General features: G+C 43.9%; 1 protein-coding gene across 2 annotated transcripts in view; it reads right to left on the bottom strand.

Moving 5' to 3' along the window:
- Plekhg1 (pleckstrin homology and RhoGEF domain containing G1) overlaps nt 1-24459 on the bottom strand; it is a 227981-nt gene extending 203522 nt beyond the window's left edge. Inside the window, exon 1 of one of the 2 annotated variants that reach the window (XM_085842588.1) lies at nt 24311-24459. The gene's annotated coding sequence lies outside the window, so the exon portion shown is untranslated. The remainder of the gene's footprint in view (nt 1-24310) is intronic. The other variant, XM_029482416.2, reaches the window with a different exon arrangement.
- Nucleotides 24460-24681: the final 222 nt, after the last annotated feature.

The raw sequence follows: 24681 nt of genomic DNA, 5'->3' as shown, positions 1-24681 counted from the left end.
ATAAGCTTAATGTGGGAATGTCATCACAGGTTTGCCCAGGGACTCATTTCCATGGTGACTCTAAATCACATCTGCAATGAAGATTATCCCTCATAGTCCTGTGTACTTTAGAAACTCATTTGTTCTCCACAATAATGCTAAGTGAACATTACAAAGCAGGGAAGTGAGACCCAGGTGTCAGGATGAGAGACTAGAAGACGCTTGGCGGAGCTGGGGACAGGAAGGAGAGATGGGCTAAGTCAGAGAGTGTTTGAGTCAAGACTTGAACATCTGCAGTCTGCCTGGAGTACACATAGGGCTTTGATGGGGCAGGACTGGAAGAAAGTCCCAGAAGAAGAGGCTGGGTCTTTTCTCAGGGAATAAGATCCAAGTGAGACATTCATGAGAAATTCTATAGATACTAGGTGCTCCCTGAATGACTTTATGTGGGCACAGAGCATGCACAACCTTCCAGTGGAAACCTGTTGAGGTGGTCTTTGTCCATCCACTTCAACAGCTGGGGCACTTTGTGATGACTTTGCTCAGCCTCGTTACAAGTTTAAGATGTAAGTTTAAAAATCTGCTTTTGTCCATGAATTAAAGCCTTTGTGTTTTTTTTTTTTTTTTGTTTTTTTTTTTTTTTTTTTTTGGTTTTTCGAGACAGGGTTTCTCTGTGTAGCCCTGGCTGTCCTGGAACTCACTTTGTAGACCAGGCTGGCCTCGAACTCAGAAATCCACCTGCCTCTGCCTCCCGAGTGCTGGGATCAAAGGCGTGCGCCACCACGCCCGGCTCCTTTGTGTTGATATAAACATCCCTTCCCCCATCTCTCTCTCTCTCTCTCTCTCTCTCTCTCTCTCTCTCTCTCTCTCTCTCTCTCTCTCTCTCTCACACACACACACACACACACATATAAACACAGACACACGGACACACATACAAAGACAGACACAGATACTCACACAGAGACACACAGAAAAACACAGACAGACACGGAGACACACAGACAGATACACAGAGACACACAGAGACACACACAGGCACACACACAAATATACACACATAGGCACACATAGACACACAGACAGATACACGTAGACATACAATCATACACAGACACAGACACACACATAGACACACATACAGACACATAGACACACAGACACACACACAAACACACAGACACATACATAGACACACATACAGACACACATACAGACACATAGACACACATACACACACACACAAACACACAGACACACACAGACACAGACACACACATAGACACACATACAGACACATAGACACACAGACACAGACACACACACAGACACACAGACACAGACACACACACACACACAGACACACACACCACTAATCCCCAAACCCAAACTGGGCAGGATGGAAAACTGCTCACTTTCCAGGCAAAGTGAGCAAGTCAGGAGACAGGCAGGCAGGGCTGGAGAGTAAGCCAGAGGTAACGGCAGATGAGATCAGAACACGCACACCCAAACAGGAAAGGCCTGGGGTGGCTCTGGCTTCATAGAACTGTCTATTCTCAAGTCGAGACAGGGCCACACTCTAGGTGACAAGGGAAGACAATCTGCTGCTGCTGTTCCTCTTCCTCCCCGTCCCTGCCCCTCCCTCTCCTTTCCCCTTCCTTCTTCCTTCCCCTCCTCCTTTCCCATCCTTTTCTATTCTTCCCTCCTCCTTCCTGCTCCCCCTCTGCCTTTCTCTTCTTCCTCCTTCTTCCCTATCCTTCTCCTTCCTCCTCACCACTTTGCTTAATTGTTTTAAGCCGTTCTTTGACAGTTTTGTACATGTATAATAGAACCTTCTCTTTTTCATTACCCTGTGGTTTCCACTCCCTCCCCACAGGCTCCTGCTTTCATTCCCTTCATTTGGTTTGGTTTTGTGACCCTCTGACTTTAATCATGACCTGGTGGGTTCACCACTGCTTGGGATACAACTAAAGGCAATGACTCTCCATCCCCAGAATCTACTCATTGACAATAATTCAGAGTGTGTGTGGCAGGGGTCGGGAGGGGGATTAAGAGCCCCTCCGCAATCAGTAATTAGCTATTGACAGGCCTCGTTTGGAGCAGGCCCAGTGAAGTGAAGCCGCTATGACGTCATGTTAGCAATGGTTGCCTTGCCCTGAAGTCTCTTGAGATTGAGAGCTGTTTGCCAGCTCACATCTCTTCTCCCAAGTCCATCATAGGGAAATGGGATAGACAAGCTAGGCACAGGCCAAGCATGCAATACTTGTTAGGCGTGTGATGAACACCCACCTTCCATTGATGAGGAGGCAAGGGAAGGACTCAAGTATCCAGCTCTCTGCAATCCACTAACAAATGCGACTACCATGGCCTCACCACACAGCTAACAAATGCGACTGCCATGGGCCTCACCACACAGCTAACAAAAGCAGTCAGGTGAGCTTCTCAAGGCTGTTTAACTTGGAAAACAGAACAAAAGGCCTCCCCTCCTGCTTTTTATTTTTTGTCTGCACCTGCGTGGTGTAAAGTACGATGGCATCAGACAGATCAGACTTCTGAGTTATCAGAGGAGAGGCACTGCAGGGAGGCCAGGGTCAAGAAAAGCAAAACTGTGAGAATGTGTTCTGACACACGGGATGCCTCACACAAATAACAGACGTGCTCTCTACAAGGCGCTTGCTCATTTCCCACAGGAAAAAATCAAGATGTTAATTAATAATCCATGTCTACTGGACACAAAAGGAACAATGCAGGGTAGCCAGGCTTTCCTCCTTGAGAGAATCAGGTGCGCCTCTAAAATTCCCCTTTTGATTCCTATTCCATAAAAGGTCCTAGCACAGGCTTGAGTGTGCATGTGTGTGAGTTCCTGGAACCCAACACTGATGTCTTATTCAACGTAAAGGAAAAGTATGCAGTCTCCTGATGGGATAAGCACCTGGGGGGCTGCAGAGAGAGGGTGTTCCTCACAGCACATGCCCTGTGTGAAGAGCTTCCCAGAGGGAAACTAGTTGGGAGGACTAAGGGACAGATCAGAGTCTTGTGCTCATTTTATGAAAAGGGGAAGCCAGGAATGCATATGGCCTATGTGGCAGTAGGCCTGTGGCTCTAGCTTTCATTTGTCTCAAACTGGCAGTGCAGCAGGAGAATCTTGGGGTACCACTTTGTGGGCCTGAAAAGCTTTGGTTCTGAAGATTAACCCATGTGGGTGAGCAGTAGACAGAGGACAGGATAGGTGACCTACTAAGCTACCCACATGTTGAGCACAACTTGGCATCTCTGCTCATTTTGATCTTTTATACATTTCAAAACCAAGCCTGTCACTAGGAATGTTTCTCTTGGTGGTTAGTAGGTAGTAAAACATATGAACCGTTTATTCTTTACCTTTGGGCTGCAGTAAACATTCATTCCCCCATCTGGAATAGAGCCTAGAGCAACGCCCCTGTGGTGGTCTGCTTTTATCAAGATGTGTTCCTTTGACAGATGCCCAGTCCTGACAACATGATGGTCTCATCAGCCTGTGCACCATCAAATAATAAGAAACTCTGGCTGGCTCATGTAAACAGATCTGAGCGGGGCCAGAACTGTAGAAAGGGAGCGGTGTCAAGGTGGATCGTGAAGGTTGGAGACTGAAATGTGAGTTAGATTCAAATATGCCTCTGTCAACAGCCACCTGAAGTCAACCACAGTCACACACAGTGTGTTCCTCTGATAAGATGTCACAGGAACAGAAATGAGTACAAAAGCAAAGAAAAACATCCAAAATTAGAGTCTGTATTGCTTGGTTTGGGTCTCTGCTATTACCAGATCGCCCCCACCCCCACCCCCCCACACACACAGAGGCATGCACATGCATAAATACTATCTGAGGCAGGTAGGTTAGTATGATCTCATTTTTCAGGGGGAAGCTGATGTTCTGAGAGATTGTCATGCTCTTCTGATTCCAGAAGAATGTCAGTATGGGCCATTCTGGAACTAGGTCTCTGTGTAAGCCAAAGGCACCAGTTACCACCATCACTATCACTTGTAATTGGAATTAACTTGTGAGGACCGCCTACCAGGCACTGGCTGCGCACCTTGCAGGTATTGACTCCATTATTCTTCTTAGCACCTCTTCAAACTCAGTACTGCAAACTAAGACTCCCTCATCTGACATGCTTAGACCACAACTGCTTGAGACTTGGGAGGTCTTTTTCACTGCTGCTGTTTGGATTTTGGACTTTGCATGGCATGACCCCTACTGTCTGAGCACCCCTATGAAGCACCATATCCCCAAATCAGAAACATTTTGAGCATCATTACAGATCAGTTACATTTGGAGTCCAGAATTATTAAATTCCTTTTAAAGTCAAAAACTAAGGGAGGTAAAGTGACAAAGGCATTAAAGGTCTAATCCACAGGGTCTGCGGATTTCTTGTTTTTGGCGGAAGCAGAATGAATGGGCTGTCCACCACCTTACACACCAACAGATGAGATTCAGCATCCGTGATATAGTGGGATTGGTAAGTCAAGAAACTCTCTTTCCTAGTCGTGGTTGTTTCTGTTTTGGTTTTATGAAGACACAGTCTCACTATGCAGCCTTGGCTAGCCTGAAGCTCACTATGTAGATCAGGCTGGCCTCAAAATCAGAGATCTACCTATCTCTGCCTCCTAAGTATTGGGATTAAAGGCATGCACCATCATGCCTGGCCTTCTCTTCCGTAATCTTTACTCCTCTCTACATTCTTCACTGCCCTGATCATTCCTGAGAATAATGGTTATAATCTTGTCTATCTCTGTCTCCTACAGAACATAAGTCCCAAAAGGTGTGGTCTCAGTTTCAATCAGCCCTACATCCCAGGTACCAAGGACAAAGAATGGATTCAACAGAAATGAGAAGATATATGACAATTTAATGAATAAAAATGTGCATCTATGTCTGTGTTGATGAGCCCTAGAATAAACAAGAAAAACCCATAGGGAAGCCAAGTAGAAAAAGAAATGGCCATTTCAAAGATGATCAAAAGCCAACTGTATGGTATCTAACTCTAGTCCCATTGATGTGGGGCACTGAGACAGTGATCGTGAGCTCAATGGCAGCCTGGGCAACATAGCCAGATTATCTTAAAAAATATAGAACAACCAAATAAAAACACATGAAACATGACATTATATCCTGTTTACCCCTCCCTTAGGTTAAGAAGAACTGGGCAGACACAATGGTCACTAATGGGACGATGGGATTGATTTGTGCACTCCTGCACAAATCTTGGAGGAGCATTGGGGATAGAGACAAAGGACAGCAGGTGACTGCTGCAATCTCTTGTCCAGAGCAGGCTTAAATGTGACCAGGAGTCACAGAACTGAGTCACTCCTGAATTAACCTTTTTTGCTAGGCTGAGATTGTCACAGATGTCTGGCACCTGACTAGGGTCAGTCAAAGATCTGAATGAGCACAGGTCTGCCTCCTCCCATGATTTCTTCATGTCTTAGCAAGCAATAGGGTAAATAACGATACAGAGTAAATATAAACAATGTAGTATATGGAGTTGCTACACTGAAGAAATCAAATGCTATATTAGACACTAATTATCTGATTCAAAACAGCCTCTGTGCCTGATGAATGAACGACACATTAAGACAGACTTTTCTTGTCTCACTTTTGTCTTATTTGTTGTTTTGTTTTGTTTTGAGATGGAGGTCCAATGTATCCAAGGATAGCATTGAACTCACTGTACAACAGAGGAGGACTTTGAACTTCTGATTCTACTGCATCTACCTCCTGAGTGCTAAGATTACAGGTATGCACCACTCCACTTTGTTTATACAACACGGGGAATGGAACCCAGAGCTCTGTACACAGTTGACAAGTACTCTACCAACTAAGCTCTGCCCCCAGCTCATTGGCCTACTCATTAATACAACAGAAAACACGAAACAGTATTCATGTTGAAATTATATTTGCTTATTTATGTTGAATGTAAATATAAGCTGGGCAAGCATCAGTAGAAATATCCATAAAATCAACCCCTTTATGTTATTATTTCAAAATTGTGTTACATGTCAGTGTAATTTTCAGTAAAACTTATATATGCATATGTATGTTTCCTGTGTACAACCACCGTCCATACACAGCACATCACACAAAGAGACCTTACGCCTAACTCCCTCTGTTCTCTGCATCCACTTTCTTCTGTTTCTGGATTTGGATGGATTCCCTCCCCTATGCAGACTTGTTCCCACACCCCAGGTCTTCCATGAAACAATGCTTGCTGATATGACCATCAGTAAGCTGCAATGGGTTTGTCTGTGCTCAGAGAATGGAAGGAAATCCCCTGCATTTATAAGCCACGGGGAGGGCTCTCTTGCCTGACTCTCTTGCCTGGCCTCACAGGCTGACTTAGACCAGTTGGATGGTTGCATTCAGAGCTCACCATCCACACTGCCATTTGTAACTTCCTTAGGCAGCTCAGAAAGAAATAACCTATAAAACCAGACCAGCCTTCCTGATTTCTATGGGAAATACTGCCAAAGAGATACAGCATTTTGTATAGAGGTTCATGATAAAAACACAGATACCCTTCCTTCTAAGGGCCATTTGAGGTACATCTGAAAATATGAGTCAATTTTGCCAGGCCAGCAATTAACTAGTTAACTAGTCCCTGATTGCTTTTAAATTTCACTTGAACATCACATTTGATTTTGGAATTCCGGTAGCAGCAACAGTTCTGGTGTGATAAAAGTACTGATTTAACACAAACTTTTTTTTTTCTTAAAGGAAGTCTCTTAATTCTTCTGAGGGCCACCACAAAAACAACTGTGATTAAATGGATTGTTATTCTTCAAAATCAGTGAAGCATAATGGATGCTATAATCTTCACCCAAAGCATACCACCAAATGAGTGTTTTTCTAACTAACAAGCCGTCCAAACCCAGGAGACCCAGTTACAAAGATTTCCTGTAATTCACTGGAAATGTGCAAAAGAAGAAGAAAAAAGGCAGAATTAACATTTCTGAAAATACACATTGAAAATTCAATTCTTTCATTTGGCTGCTTGGTTTCTTGTCTTCTTAATAATATTCAAACTGTACCTCCCTCTGTTCAAGCCATAAACTCTAAACATCCACATTTACCCGTGCTTTGACTATATTGTAGTAGGTTGAGAATATCCAGTCATGCCTCTGATTCATCAGGTTAATCCAAATTTGAGCTATTACAGATTGTGCTTCTGTTTTCAGGTGAAACTTGTTCTGACAGGACGTTACCCAAGTGGGAAAGCTCACATTGGTTTCCAAGTGCTTCTTGTCATCATGAATTATCGGCAAGCCTCTGATGACTGTCATCTTCAATGGTTTCTCCTCCAGGCAGAATTTGGCAATAGGGAGTCATTACCCCAATGAAGTGTTAGCTGAAAGTGTCCAGTTCTTAGGTCAACACTAGCATGTACTATTCAATTGTCCCTAAGTGTGGCATCCCAACAGCTGATAGACATGTTAGACACAGATTTATCCCCAGAAGAAAACACCTCCATAGTCAGCTAGGTCTGTAAGACCAAGCTCATAAGCACCCGAAGAGGTTAGCCTAAGGACTGTGGCCACAGTCCCTCCTGGTCTGCCACATCTTACAAGATTCATTGTTCCTCTATTGACAGACAAGTTGCCTTTCAAATGGTCACCTTTTCCTTCTGCAATAGCACAGCTCTTAATTTTAATTTGGTTTGTGTCCTGAGTGAGATGTCATGTCTCAGGATAGGAAAGCAGAAGTTTGAATTTTTAGGTAGAGGTCAGTTGCTAGCCCTGAACTAATTCAGACCTGGGAGGAAATGTTAATCTCTTCTTTTGTCACTACTGGATTCCCCTTCACCTTAACTCCCAATACCACACCTAGAAGGATATCACAGAATCCGTGACAGTCTGATACATGCAGATATCAATACTGCTATGGATCATCTGGGCTTCTTTTGTGAACTCATGCATGTACACTTTTGTGCTTTCATTTTTTCCTCTAGAAAGGAACTATACATATTCAAAGCACATATGAACATGAAATTCATGATGCATACAAAGCCTCTCACCACTGCTATGCACACTTGCAGTCCACCAATTCTGTACCTGTTGTTTACTAAGTACAACAGGGAGCCATAGTCAGCAGGCCCGCGGGAACTGAGAGAGAAGACTTCTCAGCCGTCCCTCTCCTCTCACGCCAGACTCTCTATAGCTGGCTTCTTTAGACTCCCTATCTCTGTTTTCAGTTCCAGTCTATTCTTTACAGTAGGTCCTGCCAACTCTGATCCCTTTCTGGTCTCATTCTTCTCAAAGATATCCTAGACCATGTGAATTCACACAGACACACACATATACACATATATACACACATTATGCATACACACACATATACATACATATATATACACATAAATATTCACAAATATTTACACATACATATACACACATATACACATGTATACACACATACCATATATATGTACAAACATATACACAACTATATACAAATATATAAACACACATATACACGCAAATACATACATATGTCATGAACATATACACATAAATATTCACACACATAATTTTGCTGTTATGGGAATTTAAGTAAGTGCACAGTACACACTTCTTACTAGGGAGACTCAGAAAGATGAAAAGGCTTCATGCAAGAAAGCAAACAAGGCAGATGCCAGCTCTGAAGGGGCAAGTGAGGCCAAGGGAGAACACTGGGAGGGAGGCCTGTGGGTTGTCTTTGATGTGAGGGATGCAGACAGGTGATGTGGGAAACAGCCTAGGAGTATGTGAATTGCTGTTGGGTGTCAGGAGAGGGTGACTGAGGCTATGGATTACCCAACACAGTATTTGTTTCAAATAGCAATTAGTTTGCCTCAGTTCAAGGGTGATCTTGGAAATATAGGTGACTAATTCAAAATGAAAGGGCATTTGCACATGGTAGGTGAATGATGGGAAGGCAAAACACACCTTGTGTGTAAACCTATGGGAAAGGGTTTGCTAATGTGCTCCCAGCAAGCCAGGTATGATCACTGTGTGCGTGAAGCAGCCCACCATGCCAGGCAACCATCCTGTTCAGATGATACAATCTGCAGCGTCAAACAGCCATGCCCTCAGAACTTTTAGGACCTAGTTCTGGGGAGGCGATGAAGCCCTCTAAATTTACAGTGCAGAACAACCTCTGATTTTCATGAGAAAACTGATTTCCTCCTACTGTATGCTCATGAAAGAAGGGGGGACTACATGTACCTCCTTAAAAGTCTCAACAGTAGTTAGAGCCCTTCAGACTTGAGATGGCTAGTGTGCAGACAGGACAGAAAAGTACAACATCGCCCTTCAGCGGGCCTCCACAACCACAGGAAACCCCAAAGAGTTTGAATGTAAGATCAAGGAGTCCATGTAGGGTCACTGCTGGGGGGCAGCTTCCTTTAGGGGTCTTTCTCTCTGCCTCAACAATTCTTGCCTTGGAGTATTGCTAACCATGTGTATTTGAGATAAGATAATATTTATAACAGTCTACTAAGTAGCCACACAAGCCAAGCACACAAGTAAGATAGAACATCTTAGCCGCTATCAGTAAGTGTTTATAACAATCTTATCCAGTAGTATAATTATCCTGGACTTGGTGGTGAAGAAACAGCTAGTAAGACTGCAGATTAGAGCTAAACACAGCTTATCCAACTCAAAAACAAGAACCAGGTGACGTTTGTTCCCCATTCAGGTTGGGGAAGATAGACAGGTACCACACCTGAGTCAAGGCACAAGGATGGTGTATCCCAAGGTAATATTCCAAAGTATCTGCTCACTGGGTGGTAGCGATCTCTGTTCTGTGGTGGTCAACAGCTCAAAGCAACCATGCCTCAGTTACCATACAAGTCCTGTGGCCTACATTATCAGTTCAGCACCAGTCCCCCCTCCCCCCTTCATCTTAGCCAAAGAATCAAAAACCAGTAACCCAAGACCACAAGCATCATTTACACTGTTTTGTTAAACAGCATTATGTTTAAATATTCACACACATTGATTTGTTTAAGCATTGCCTTACCTATTATATGCTGGGGGTACAACTGTAAGCTAAACATGAGTGATCTTGCTCCTAGAGACTTAAATAGACTGAAGGCAGGGTAGAAGTGGGTAGGAAGGAGTTGTGTTGTTTTCATCAGGGTTGTGCAGTGGTAGTCAAGTGTGTCAGGCAGAAAGTGAAGTATCTGCAAGCAAAATAACACATCTGGAAACTGCTCTTTGAAAAGGGCTGAGAACAGAACCTTGGTCCTTGCACTCGCTAAGCCCACACTAGTACTGACCGGTCTTAGTATTTACTTTTAATCATTTAAAGTAGGGGAGGGAAAATGGATGAACGAGGCCTGGCATGGAGTTCTGACTGCTGAATGTTGAGGTTGGGAATGTGGGGGTTCATAACAGTATGTTCTCTGCTTACCTCTGCTTGGAAATTTCCCTAATTAGAGGCTTCATTCCTCCCTCCAAGAAACTTAGAAAGATAATAAACAAATAGCAATTTATGGTATGTCAATTAGATCACAGAAGGGAGGCGAGAGGTGAGTAGATAAACATAATCTTCCCACATCCATGTGATATTTATTTTATATAATTGTCAAATACAAGACATGGATAAACTGACAATCTATATTAGGGTAAGGAGCTAATACCCAAGAAATAATAAAAATAATAAATACATCTGTTTTTGAGAAATAAGAGGATAATTTGAATTTTATAAAAGTTGCTTTAATGAAATTTGATGAAAATAATGGCTAACATTTACCTAACTTTTTCTTTGTTAGGACAGGGCTCTGCAAGCATTTTAAAGGGTGACTGATTCAATCCCCAATACAACTCCAGGAAGTTGTTATGGATTTCCCATGTGTAAGACGATGGGCCTAGGCCTACGGGGCTGACCACTTTGTTCAAGACAAGTGAACCTCTGAATGATAAAGCTGGCTTTGAACCCAGCTCTAGCTCCAGAGTTGAAATCTTCAACTATCACACCTTATGCCGCACTGGTTGTTTTGATGAGGACTTAGAAGGCAGAAGCTGAATGCAGCAAAGGGAAGATGTAGGGCACAGTGATACAGAAAATCTAGATAAGATGAGGCTAGAAAGTAAACTTTCCAGCAAAGAGTAACCATTAAAACCAGGCTAGTAGAATCCATTCTCTTTTAATATAAAGAGGAATCTTAGACCTGCCTTTGCAAACTGAGATTATTCATCATAAGGCAATTACTGTACCATTTAACATTCTTCAGTTTGATCTAGGCATATTTTTTCCTATAATAAGACTGATTAATTCTGATCCTGAGAATAATAAAAGCAGTCTTTCCGCATTTGGTATTGCATTTACAGGTTAGCAACCTTGTACTCCAGTCTGAACATTGCCATACATTATAATCATGCATAGCCATTGAACAGACTTCCACTAGAGAGTAAGAAAAGAGGACTGGGTGACAATTCAAGGTCAAACCACTGATTCAAGGTCAACAGGGTAGTCTCTTGCTCTCTGCTGTGAGTAGAAGGATGAACTGGGTGTGACTGCTATGTTCAACAAACACATTCCTTACCAAAGAAAGGTTCAAGATGCTTCTCCAGATGCAAAAGGGGATGTGTGTCATCTTTGGACATTGTTGATACTTCATTTAGAAGTGTATAAGGGTCACTCAGTTGATTTGGGGTATTAGAAAAATTTCTTTTTATTACAGTATCTCTGCTAGTTACTTCTGTTCCAGAATAGACACAATCCTCTGTTGAGTTTGCAAGTTTACAGCAAGATAGGGACAGACAGCTTTGTATGACTACCAGAGTTAGACAAATGACCCAGATGGGGCACTGTACTGGCTGGTTTTGTGTGTCATCTTGACACAGCTGAAGTTATCACAGAGAAAGGAGCTTCAGTTGAGGAAATGCCTCCATTGAGATCCAACTGTAAGGCATTTTCTCAATTAGTGATCAAGGGGGAAAGGCCCCTTGTGGGTGGCTCCATCTCTGGGCTGGTAGTCTTGGCTCTATAAGAGAGCAGGCTGAGCAAGCCAGGGGAAGCAAGCCAGTAAAGAACATCCCTCCATGGCCTCTGCCTCAGCTCCTGCTCCCTGCCCTGCTTGAGTTCCAGTCCTGACTTCCTTGGTGATAAACAGCAGTATGGAATTGTAAGCTGAATAAACCCTTTCCTTCCCAACTTGCTTCTTGGTCATGATGTTTGTGCAGGAATAGAAACCTTGACTAAGACAGGGCACCAAAGACAGATTAAAAGGAAAAAAAAAAAAACTTCATTTAAGGCTATCTTGATGGACCAATGGGTTCAATGGGTTTAACTGAGACTGTCTACGGGAGCACTAGTGAAGGGTCACTTACAGGAGCATTGGTGAAGGTTGGTTACTCAAAGGACCAGGAGTTAGAGGCTGCTTACATGATCATGGGCAACTTATGGTCAGCTACACTACTGAGGAAGTTTTCCTCACTCCCCCAACAGCAATTGTTAGGGAAAAGAAATCATGTATAACTCATGAGCCCTCCACCCTTTTATGGGGGAATATTAGTAAGCATGACCTTCTGAGGATCTCTTGTGGGTAAATGGCAATGGCCATAGCATGGCTAGAGGGCAGAGTTCTACAAGAGAGACAGGCAATGAACAGGCACGCTTACAGAGCACAGCCTCCCAAAATGTTTAAACTGAGAGAGCATGCCCATGAAAAAACATTGGTAGATCAAAACCACTTTCTAAAGAACTGTTAATGAATTAGTAGCTCAGTTCTCCCTGGGAAGTTTTCTTTCCATCTTTTTTCTCTTTCCTCTTAGTCTCCTCTTTCCTTGTCTCACTTAAACCCTTTCCTCCTCTTCTTCTTTCTCTTCTGCCTCCTTCTCTCTTATTTATATCTTTTGCTACCTGCTCAGAATTTCTAGCTCTCAACTGAAATAGAAACTGGGCTTGTTTTCCTAATATTTTATCAAGCTAATTTCCTTAGTAGGAGGAAAAGTGAGTTGGCCCGTATTTACTCTCAAGGAGCTGGTCATCTAGAGAGGGAAGATGATTAATTAAATGAACATCAAGATGAACACATCAAGGGATGCAGAGATGGTTTAGTAAGGGAAGCATCTGCCTCACAAACATGACCGCCTGAATTTGAATCCCAAGAACCCCTGTTAAAAGCTGGGTTCAGTGGTGTGTGCCCATGACACCATCATAGCCAGGAGATGGGAGACAGAGACAGGAGGATCCTGGAAGTTCACCAGCTAGCTAGCTTAGTCTGCTTGCCAATGTTCTAGGCCAATGAGAAAGCTAATAAACAAACAAACAAATGTGGAAGGCACCCAAAGACCTACACCAGAACTTCTCTTCTGACCACTCCATGCCTGCTATGCACGTGTGCACATGAAATGTACTTACCAACCATACAACCATACACACTTGCACATATACAACCATATCCTAAGTGGTGGGCTAGAGGGAGCTAAGAGCTGAAAGAAAGGGGACTGGCCTTGTGAGTAGGCAGTGAGATGAGATTGCTCATGGTGTCATGGAGAGCATCAGGCACAGCCAAATGCTACTCTACTGTGTGTAGATGAGACACAGAAGGTAACAGAAGTGAAATCTGAGTCGGGGAAGCAAAGCAAATCCTAGTTACAATGCTTCTCACGACCCCAGGAGTCTCTTCTAGAGCAACCATCTTGGACAACATTCAGTTCCTAAGCTGCCTGCTCCTCACCAACTCCTCAGCAACTGACTTTCTTCTGTATCACTGTAGCTCTGTCTGATTCCAGAACTTTCTAACACATCTCTCTTCAGAGTAGCCAGAGAAATAACTAGCCATTAACTAGCGTATGTAACTCTTATGCTTCAAACCGTCCCATAGCCTGATGTCACATTCTGAACCACGGCAAAGATCTTGCATACCCCCCAAACGGGCACAAGTTAGACTCTGCCTCTCTCCTCAGCGTTGTCTCTCCCTTACAGATCACCCTGCTCACACACATCTGTGTTTCCCTCACTCTATAAGATTCTCCATACTTATCTTTCCATCTAGACCATTCTTTTCTCAGATCTCCTCAAAATCACTCATTTGTTCTGACTCAACTTTGACTCAGAGGCTACTCCCTGCTGTGCTTTGGCTTTAGAAAGTCCCTGTTATCTTTTGGATAATCATGTTCCACCAAAGCCCATGTATTAGATGCTTAGTCCCTAAATTACTGGGTCTGTAAGTCTCTCAACCGTCCTCTGATGCTGTTAGGAGATAGTAGAACCTTTAGAAATTAGGATCTAGCTGGAGGAAATGAGGTTTTTGGGAACATGCCCTTAAAGCTGATATTGGGGAATCCCCTCTCTGCTTGCTAGTGACTGTAATGTGAACAGCTTTCCCTGTTGTGATTTCTACAGTATTTTGCCTTGCTAAATGCTGAGAAACAACAGCCAATCACAGTGAACCAAAACAAACCTTTATAAGTTGCTGGTCCTAGGTATTTTGTCACAGTGACGGAAAGCTGACTAACACAATACTCTAAAGGGCCCATGATGGTTAGAGGCGTGGCCCCCAGCTTGACACTACTGGGAAGTGATGGGGATGTCATGTATAAGGCTTAGTGGGAGCTCTCTAGGTAACAGGGGTCATGTCCTCAAAGGAACATGTGAGACGTCCTGAGCCTTCTTTGCTCCTTTAGCTTCCTGGTGAAATAAATGGTTTTGCTCCACAGGCGCATTGCTCCTGTGGTTTCTCCCATACTTCCACAGTGGTCGAAAAGGAATGGGCTGACCAATCACAGACCTTCTTAGGTGTCTATCTCAAGCTTTAGTTAGAATAATGGCTGTGTAATATGCATCCTCTAATCAAGCCTTCTCACCATGCTCAAACTGAACTGAATTTCATCAAGTTGTCTGTTCAACTTTTTTTTAAAGCACTCATATGGAGTTGACCTTTTCACCCCAGGCTTGGTTTGTTCTTCTGTTCAGTGTACTCCCAGAACTAGCAACCTGAATATCTCTACCACAACAAACTAAATGCACTTCCTTGTCTTGAAAGGCGGACTGCTGCCTCAGGAAATTCATGGCACAATCTTATAAAACACCAAGACAGCCTTGCCAGGTTACTTTCATGCTGGTTTATTGCTCCAGCTATCTAGTAACAGACCATAAAACTAATATTATGTGCAGAAAAGGCAGTAGGATTGCCACTCCTTACCATGGGTTTATTTGCACTTAGAACTCATAACATTATTTTTTTCTTCTTTCCTTTCAATATTTTTTGAGCCAGGATCTTCCCATATAGCCCAGGTTATCCTTGAACTACTGATTCTTCCTGCCTCGATAGTGCTGGGATTTCAACTGTTTTTCACCATGTCCAACTTCATAAAATCTTTATTGTATAGTTGTAAATCTCTAGTTTAGGTGACATTTAACTTTCCAGGGACATATGTACCCTTCCTAACTTCATAGTGGGTCACTTATTCCAATTCTGACTGAGATGTTAGGAAGACACACATGTATTGTTCATGCACACAATGGCTTCATGGTGAATTACCCCAAAACAGCATTTAAATTTAGATCACAATAAAGAAGGGAAAAAGCAAGATAATACTAGATACGAATTTTCTCACTGGAAGATTTTTTTTTTATGATTTACAAAGTGTTTTCTGCATATATGAGCAACCTAAAACTGAGTAGAATTTTGGAACAGTTGTTGCTGGTATGTCTTTAGCTAGTGCAGAAATCTCTCCTTCTGACTCTCTTGTCTGTCTCTGTCTCTCTTTTTCTGTGTGTATGTATGTATGTGTGTGCATGCATGTGTAGACATGGGCAGACATACTTGAATATACACATGTATACATATAGGTGCACACACACAAGTATAGGTCAGAGGTTGATTTTGTCTGTCTTCTGGAATCCCTCTCTACATTGTGTTATTGATAATGATGATGATATTGCTGTTATTTTAGATAGAGTCACACACTGAACCTTGCGCTCACTGGTCTGCTAATCGGGTTGGCCATGCTACTCTGAAGACCCAACTGTCTCTGCCTTTTCTTCCTCCCTCCCCCAGTCCTACAGTTACAAGTGTGCACTGCCAAACCTATATTTTATATGGTCACTGGGGATCCGAACTCAGGTCTAGAAAGCACTTTACCCATGGAGCCATTTCTCCAGTCCTCTTACTTCTGTAAGACTTCAGGAGCAAAGAAATGTTAACTTCCAGTTTAGAAACTCTTTAAGCACTAGGTGAGATATAATCTTGACCCAAGAATCTTGACAGATCACAAAACCAGAATGAGTCTTCCTTTTATTTTCCCTCAGGGGTATTGTGGATTTTGAAAGCTGTTGCTAATTATGGAACTCATTCCAGCTGTTTTTATAACCTCATAGTATTGTCACCATTCCAGGTAAGCTCAAAACAGAAACCGTTAGGAACAAGGAAGAGTCCTTCATGATGCAAACACCGTTGAGAAGCCACCCCGGCTCTCTGCCTTCTTAGGGCAGGACACACCTGTGGACCAAGATGTCATTGTGATATTAATTTGGAGGCCAGATAGCATGAAGGACTGGGATTAAACAGCCTTCTTTATAGTCAAATTTAAACTCCCAGTTTCTAAGGGCACATGTGTATGGTGTGGGCATGGATTATCTTATATAGATAGCGAGGAAAAGCGGATGAGAGCCAAGACCACCAAGATTTTCCTCTGCAAACATATCCCAGAAGCTTTCAAATAACTCCTAATGCAGTTTCCTCGATAGAACTAATACTGATCTAATCCACCACCTTCCCATGTCCCATCTGTCACTAGACTATTTCATTAATGTCACAGCCCACCCTTACTATTTCTTACCAAGCCTCCTCTATAGGATGGGAAAGTCCCTGATACAACTGGTTCATTTTTTAAAAAAGCCTACATCTCCCCACAACATCCCTCCAACATATCTTCCCCTTCAGTGATCCCAAATCTTTGAGTTAGACTCACTCTTGGGCTCCTTCATTCTTGTGTTCAGTGGTTTCAAAGGTTAAAGAGTATGAGATCCCTGGATAGTTTAACACTAAGTCATTTCAGAAAGAGAGCAGTATCCTCCTTTGAGGCAGCTCTAACATGTTAGCACCACATAGATACTTAAGCTAATAACAGGGTTACATGGTTCAAGGCACTATTTATGTCTCAGATTATAGTCTTCCTCTCTCACAGCACATCAGAGATGTGCAAATGTCAGGTTTGGAGGATGCCTGTAATCACACAGCCATGGGAGCTGAGCTGATAGCCATAGCCCCTTCTCTTTTCCTGGAGGCCCCAGCTCTTTCCTAGCTTTCTCATCACAGGCTGGTGACAGCTTTAAATCACCTTGATTTGGGCTGTGGGGTTAACATGCATCCCCGAAATGCTTAGGAGTGACTTCTGGTTTTAATCTACTTGTTCCCAAAGACTCAGATTTTAGGCAGACTGGTTGTCTGTTCCGAAGACCTCCTGGGACATGGGACCTTTAATCACATGGCAAGGGTGGCTCAGGGATAAGAGAGGCCTGCACTCTGTTTCCTTCTAGGTCAGGCACTGATCTACTCTCCCTGTCAGACAGGGTGCGAGAAGGGGACTTTGCTCTGATATCAGCAGTTAGGTTAGGAGAGAGTGGTTGGAAGCACATTGTGGGGCTAGAGACTTGGGTAACTTATTGAGAAGAAAAACAAACCAGCCCAAGGGTGCATTTGATCACAGCTGGAAGGAAACACACATGCTCACTGGGACTCAAAGACTCCTAAGAGCTGGGGAAGCCAAGTAGGCTCCAATAGGAGTGGAGAGCAAAGGTCCCAACCAGGGTTGGGAGTTTGGAGGGTGGTCAGAGAAACAAACATTTCATCAGCACAGGGCTCCTTCACCAGGAGGAGGGTGGAGCTCTATTGGAAGGAAGTCAGCTTAGTGTGTAAACCCAGATGCTTGCCAGGGCAGGGAAGGAGGCCTGAGTGAAGTTGAGCCTCCTCTGCTTGATTGTACAAAGAAACCTTCTCCATCAGAGGGACAGTCAGCCTCCCGGGATAGGGAGGGCCAAAGGCACAATTTGTGTTAAATAAAATCTAAACAAACGGAACAAAGCCAAAGCCAGCTCAGAGCTCACGCCTTTGGAGCTCTGGAAAGGCAGCTACACTGCAGGAAGGCTTCGGACACATCTGCCAAAGGAATGAGCTGGCTGTAGGAGCCACTCAGCCTCAGTCTTTGCAAGTTACATGTAGGTCAAAGCCACTTAAGAAGGAGTGACTTGAGACCCATTGGCCAGACCAAAGTGAATTTTTAAACTACTAAAATAATAATCAGGTCATAGATGTATTATAATATTTTAATTACTATGCTAATATTGAATTAAACTTTCTGTCAAATCCAAGTCAGCAGGGAGAGCTAAGAGACAGAAGAGAAAGTTCCATTTTCATGCCAGGTGACAGTGGGTCACTGGGCAGCCGTAGATATGCATAGAGTACAAATCAAAACACAGTTCATTACAGGATTCTGGGGGTGGATGTAGGAAAGGGCACAGAGCCTAAGGCTGCCTTGGCTACAAAGCAAAACCCTAAACGCAGACAGTAATTTAAAAAACAATAGAAAATGGTAATTTGGAGGCTGGGAATCCAGCTCAGTGGTGGAGTGCCTGCCCAGCACTTTGATTCCCAGCACATCATACAGTATATTTCAAAGACACCTAGAACTCTTTATCATTATGGTCCAAAGTAAATGTTGGCTCCTCTAGAAGACTCCTAGACCACCAAGGCAGAGCAGCCCACCCATCACTCTGAATTTCCCATCACCCTTATTCTGTCTCCATGGAGACCATCAACATGATGGGGACCATGGAGTTGGTCAGACACAACTCTAGGCACAGCAGAATGATGTAAAAGTAGAGGTAGGTTCTCAATAAATGGAGCTGAGCTGAATAAAATTGAACACTCGCTGATCAATTACTAATGTGAGATTGGTAAATTACTGATGTGAAAATGGATGTTTTACAGCAGGAAATCTCAGCCATTTCTACCAAGAGTCCATTGTCACTTACTGTAGGGAGGGAAAATTGGGGACTGGGAATGTAGCTCAATGGGTAGTGTAACTGACCAGCATGTTTACAACCTCAGTCTGACCCTTAGGACTGAATAAGGCCAATGTGTGGTGAACCCCTGAAATCCAAGCCCTTGGGAGGTGGAGGCAAGAGGATCAGAAGTTCAAGGCCACCCTTAACTACATAGGGCTTTATGTAGCATGCTTATACAGAAGCCTATAGCTGAAGTTTTAAGAGTCCAGAAAAATGGGATCCCTGTTAGTAGCCACTCTATCAATGTTCTATCAAGACATTCTACCAAGCTAAGTCTTGACTCCTCCCTTCATTTGCTGTAACCTACTCATCTTTTTTAAACACAGGGTTTCATATAGCCCAGGCTAGCCATTAAGTTACATTTAGCTACATAAAGCCTCTCTGGTCCTTTTCTATGCCTGTCTACCCACAGGTCACACTCATGTGTCTTTGTGATGCTCCCCACCCCTGCCCCCGCACATAGTACTGTAACTGCTATAGCTAACTCAATAGCAGGATGTCGATGGGTCTGCTCATTCCTACTGAAGCTTTAGTCATCATGAGACCCACACTCACCCAACTCTTTCCCTTTGACATTTTGAAAGGATGCTGCCTCCCTCCTCCCATCAAAGGGATGCTTAACTTTTAGTCAAATCACAGTCAGGCTGGCTTCTGCTGATAAGCTACTTCTGTGGCCTCTGTAGCACCGTGGTTATTAAAGCTACCAAAACAGGGTTCTTAATTAAAGGCTCATGGAAAACCCCAGCTCTTCCTCCACCCCATCACCACCGAGTTATTACCAGTAGGCATAGCTGGAATTTGTTTTAAAACAATTTACCCTAGCATCAACACTCTTCAAATTGACTTTCTTCTTAGATAGCATGGGAGGGAGAAAGAGAAAGGCTATGGAATCGTGGACCTAGCAGGCTTCAGCTTCCTGTCAAGCAGTAATTTAATGCAGATGGTTTTTGGTATTCTGATGGGATTGCCTGATGAATGTTCAAATCCTTTAGAGAAAATTGAATGAAACTTTCAATTTATACACATTTTCCAGTTTAGAGCCGAAGGTACTTGGGGATTGAGCCCAGGCCAGAATGAGAATTCAATATATGCTCTACCAATGATCATATATTCAATCTTCAATGCCTCCTATATACTTTAGGGGTGTGTGTATATATGTGTGTGTGTGTGCCCATGTGCCAGAGGAGTTCAGAAAAGAGTGTGAGATCCCTTGAATCTGAAGTTACAGCTAACTGTGAGCCCCAAGATGCTGGGAATGGAACTAAAGTTCTCTGCAAGAGTAGCAAGGGCTCTTAACCATCAACTCTGTGGTTTCTGGGGGTCCCTATATACTTTAAATCACTTTCATATGTCTTGCATTACTTGTAATACCTAATGAACTGCAAATGCTACAAAGTCATTGTGGCCCTCGGTGTTTTGGAAATAAAGACAAATCCTTCATCCTTCCAGTGGTTTATTGGGGGGGGGGGCGCTGAAAAGCCTCACAGGTACAGAGGCTGCCTCTGTTCACCTAACAAAGACTTGGTTTGGAAATATTTTACTTGGTCTATAGGTCATTGGAAAAAATATTCAGGAACCTATGTATACACAGGTTGAAAAGATACTCAGACCCCAACATGAGAGCTAACATTGCACAGAAGCCCTGGTCACTGCAAGGGGTTAGCCAGGCATACCTGAAGCTGCAGCATTTAGGTTCCCTGGAGATAAGCCATTCAGTGATGAAGCAGGGCCCATTGCAGGCATGCCTATCATCCTCGCTGAGGCGGTCCATTGCTAACTACATAGTCAGCCAGATTCTAATCACGTGGGGCTCCCTCTTCTGTCAGTGAGTTCTACTTGGCACAGCTGCCCATGACTCTGAATGGCCCGATGGATCAGGCTCAACTTTTCATTTCATCAAGAGAGATTGATCCAGGAGGTTTGGGGTGAAACATGAGCATCTCAGATGCCTGCTACACATCACAGAGAGATTGTCAAAAAGAAAAAAGTTGTCTTGGTTTGTTTGTTTTTCTGTCTGTGCCTGAATATGCTAATGCTGTGCATTAAAATCATATTTTTCTTACGTCAAAAGATTATTATTTCTTTCCCTTAAAGAGTGTTGTGGTTACACTCACTTGTAAGGCCAGCTAAAGTGGGAGAATTGTGAGTTTAAGGCCAGTCTGGGCTCCATAATAAGATCTTGCTTGCCAGGCGTGGTGGCGAATGCCTTTAATCCCAGCACTTGGGAGGCAGAGGCAGGCAGATTTCTGAGTTTGAGGCCAGCCTGGTCTACAAAGTGAGTTCCAGGACAGCCAGGGCTATACAGAGAAACCCTGTCTTGAAAAACAAACAAACAAACAAACAAACAAAACAAAACAAAAAGACCTTGCTTAAGAAAATTGAGGGGGAAAAAACCCCAAAAAGAAACAAATAAATAGTTTATAATTATGAAAATGTGTCCCTATACAACTGTCACTCTGAGGCGGTAGTAGAGGACAGGTCTCAGTCACAGCTGAGTTCAATCACAGTTCTGCCAATGGAGCTGGTCCAATAAAATCCCCGCCCCCCAGGGATCAGCTTATCAGCAACTCTCATCCTCAAAGCTCACCATATGTGTGGAACATTTAATATGGATTACTCCACTCAATCCTCAGTCCAGCTCTGGAGCTAAGGGGCATTCTTTCTGAAATATATGCAGGAAGGGGGTGAGGGGAAGGAAGAAGGAAATATAAGAAAAGCCAAATAATGTTTGTTTGGTTACTTGTTTGCAAATAATTGTTACTTTCCTTAGTCATAAAATGATCCATGTCAGCTCAGAGCCTTAGCAGGGTCCTGGTCTGCAAACTCATGGGGCACAGACAGGAGCATCATTCAAGGGCTAATTCTAGAACATGTGCTCCCTATCATTCTAAATCTCCAAGACTCAGAGGCTGGCCCACATCATCCAAGAGCCATCCAAGTTTGAAGAGCCTGGAGATCTAATCATGTCTGCAGCAGGATTACAAGGTGACAATTGTTTCAAAGACCCAACTACCAGCAGTAAAAAGAAGAAAATGCCACACAAAGAGGATCGCAGCACCCAGACTATAGATCAGATACTGTTGTTAGTTTACTAAAGGCTCCAAAGACTGCAGCTACTCAGTTATTTTTCCATCTTTTTTCAAGTCGGAATACAAATTAGTAAAGTTGAATTAAATCACAAAAAGAAATCATAACCACAAATGAGCAGAGTAACATACTACTGGTTGTCTTTGGTTTTGAAAAATGAGAGTGGCGATTTCTATGGGTTACAGTGTGACTGTTTAACCCATTTGAATGAAAAATGAGAGTGGCAATTTCTATGGGTTACAATGTGACTGTTTAACCCATTTGAATGATAGCTGTAATATCCCATGGAAAGTTTAAAAGGTATATATGTATAAATGAATATATGTATATATTATATATAATATATTACACATATTTTGTTATTATATATTATAACATATTTTCTATTTAATATATTTATACAATATACCAATATATTTACATATATTTTATATTTACATTATAGTATAGATTTATATTTTATATATTATAGTATTTATGTTATGTACACTATATTAATATATATTAACAATCATCTATACTAAAGGCATTGAGGAAAGTGGACTCACAGGGGAAGGACAGGCGCAGACAAATTCTATCAGAGAAAGGCAGATTTGGGCACCAGTTTGACTACCAAACAGCTGTTCCCATTCTCTCTCTGTTTTATCCCTTTGCAAAAGGCTTTGGGGGGAATCTGTCATGCAAGGGAAATGGAAGGAAGGTCACACAAGGGGTCCCACTTGGAGAGGAAGCCAGGGAGGTCAGTGAACTCTGGTAAAGAAAGTTTCTTCCTGGTCGGTTTTAACGGCTTGGACAGGGTGCAATTCCAAGATGACAAAAAGCTAAGTCAGGAATCAGGAAACCAGACTCAAAGATGTTAAAGGGTCAAACACTAGCCCATCACTTTTGGATAGAAGTGTTAACTACTGTAGAATAAATAAATAGCCTGGACTGAACGGTTAAAATCAGTTAAAACTATGTGGTTCATAGACACTGCTTTATCAGTGAGGAAGTACAAGCTACCAGGATTGCTTTTCCTCATGTCCCACACAGTGGAAGGCTAAAGTTGAGAGGTTTTAGATCTCTGACACGATAGACTTAGATACACTTTTTTTTTTTAAACATCAGTTTAACAACAACAACAAAACCCAAAACTCATCCATTCTTTAAAAGTATGCGAACTCCAGAAACTGAGAATTCAAACAGGCTGACTTTAACCCTTGACCACAGGTTTTAACGCAATCTAAGCCTGGAATTCAATTAAACGTTAAATCTGACCCAGACTTAACATCCCGGCATCCTACTGGTTTTGTATCCAGTGTGTATTCAGTTTGTATCCAGAGTGCCCCAAATCCCCAAAACAACCCTCCCGAGGTGACTGGGTTTCCTGAGAAGATAAAATCTGTCAAAATAGGTGCAGTAAGCTCCGGCCACCTGAGGGTGGTACAAAGAGAGCGCCAAGAGCCGCCAGAGCTTAATGAAATTCCAGGGTTGCACACACAGTCAGCTTTACACATACCAAGTTCATACAGCACATCCAAGCAATCAGCTACATCATTGTTTCTCAGGAACATTGTGAAACTGAGCAAGCCAACCACCCTCTCATCACTGGGCGTCCTGGACTGTAGAGCTCTGAGACTCCATGGGGGACACAAAGAGGGGGCCTGCTCTAGCAGTCACCCCGGGGCCTGCTCTCCCCCGCCCCCCCCGCCCCGCAACAACCTTTTCCTCTGGCCAACAGTCCACACAGTCGTAGCCAGCTAGCTAGGTATTACCGTGTGTCCGGGTGACGGATGGGGCACAGCTTCTAGACTCCCGGGTCACTCCTATAAAGCGCCGACTTGCTGATTTGGGGGCGCCCACGCGAGTTTCTGCCCCCCGCAGGACTGCTCCTAGCTGGAGCACACAGCACTCCCCGCCATCGCGCCCGCACCGCTGTTGGGGTGTTGTCCAGACTGTCCTATTTGGGGATAGTTCCGCTGGACTTGGGGGCGCGGGTGGCACACGGCGCGCTTGAGCAAACTTCGCGGAGCTGCAAACTGCAACTCGGGTGGCTGCAGCAAGGGGCGGGAGCGCCGGGCTAGCAGGTTCTGCCTGACTCGGGCTAAGAGCGGTCTTGGGGCAGCACTGCCAACGACCCCATCAGTCCCCTCACAGGAGCAGCGCTCAGAGACCTCCCCCCCCCCCCACCGCCGCGCCCAGGGCCAGGCACTGCGATCCCGCTCTTCCCACCTGCAGATTCGGGGCGCGTGGCCGAGGTCCCCGGCTTCCCTTGTCTGGTCCCTGGAATAGTCCCGGCGGAGCTTACGGGAGAGGGGCGGCTCCCGAGCGCTGGCTCCGCGGTGCGCTGCGCTCCAGCGCCGGCTCCGGCGGCCCCGAGCCCTGCAGCTCGCCTGGCTCCACTTCCTCTTTCCCACTCTGCTCCCGGCGCGTCCCGCCCCGCCCCGCTCCTCGGTCCGCTGCCGCGAATTGCGGTCCCCGCCCGCCTCCACGGGGCCCTGCGGGAGGATAGAGGCAGAGAGGAGGAGGCAGCTCAGAAAGAGATTAAGCTTGCTCTCTGGAGCTTTGCCAAAGACAGCAGTCAAACTACAGCCTCTGGGGGG

The sequence above is a fragment of the Mus caroli genome, unplaced genomic scaffold, assembly GCF_978045245.1.
Source record: "Mus caroli unplaced genomic scaffold, Mus_caroli_1 scaffold_9, whole genome shotgun sequence".
Classification (NCBI taxonomy): Eukaryota; Metazoa; Chordata; class Mammalia; order Rodentia; family Muridae; genus Mus; species Mus caroli.
Note: the sequence above shows the minus strand (reverse complement) of the source record. Positions and strands in the feature narration are given on the sequence as shown.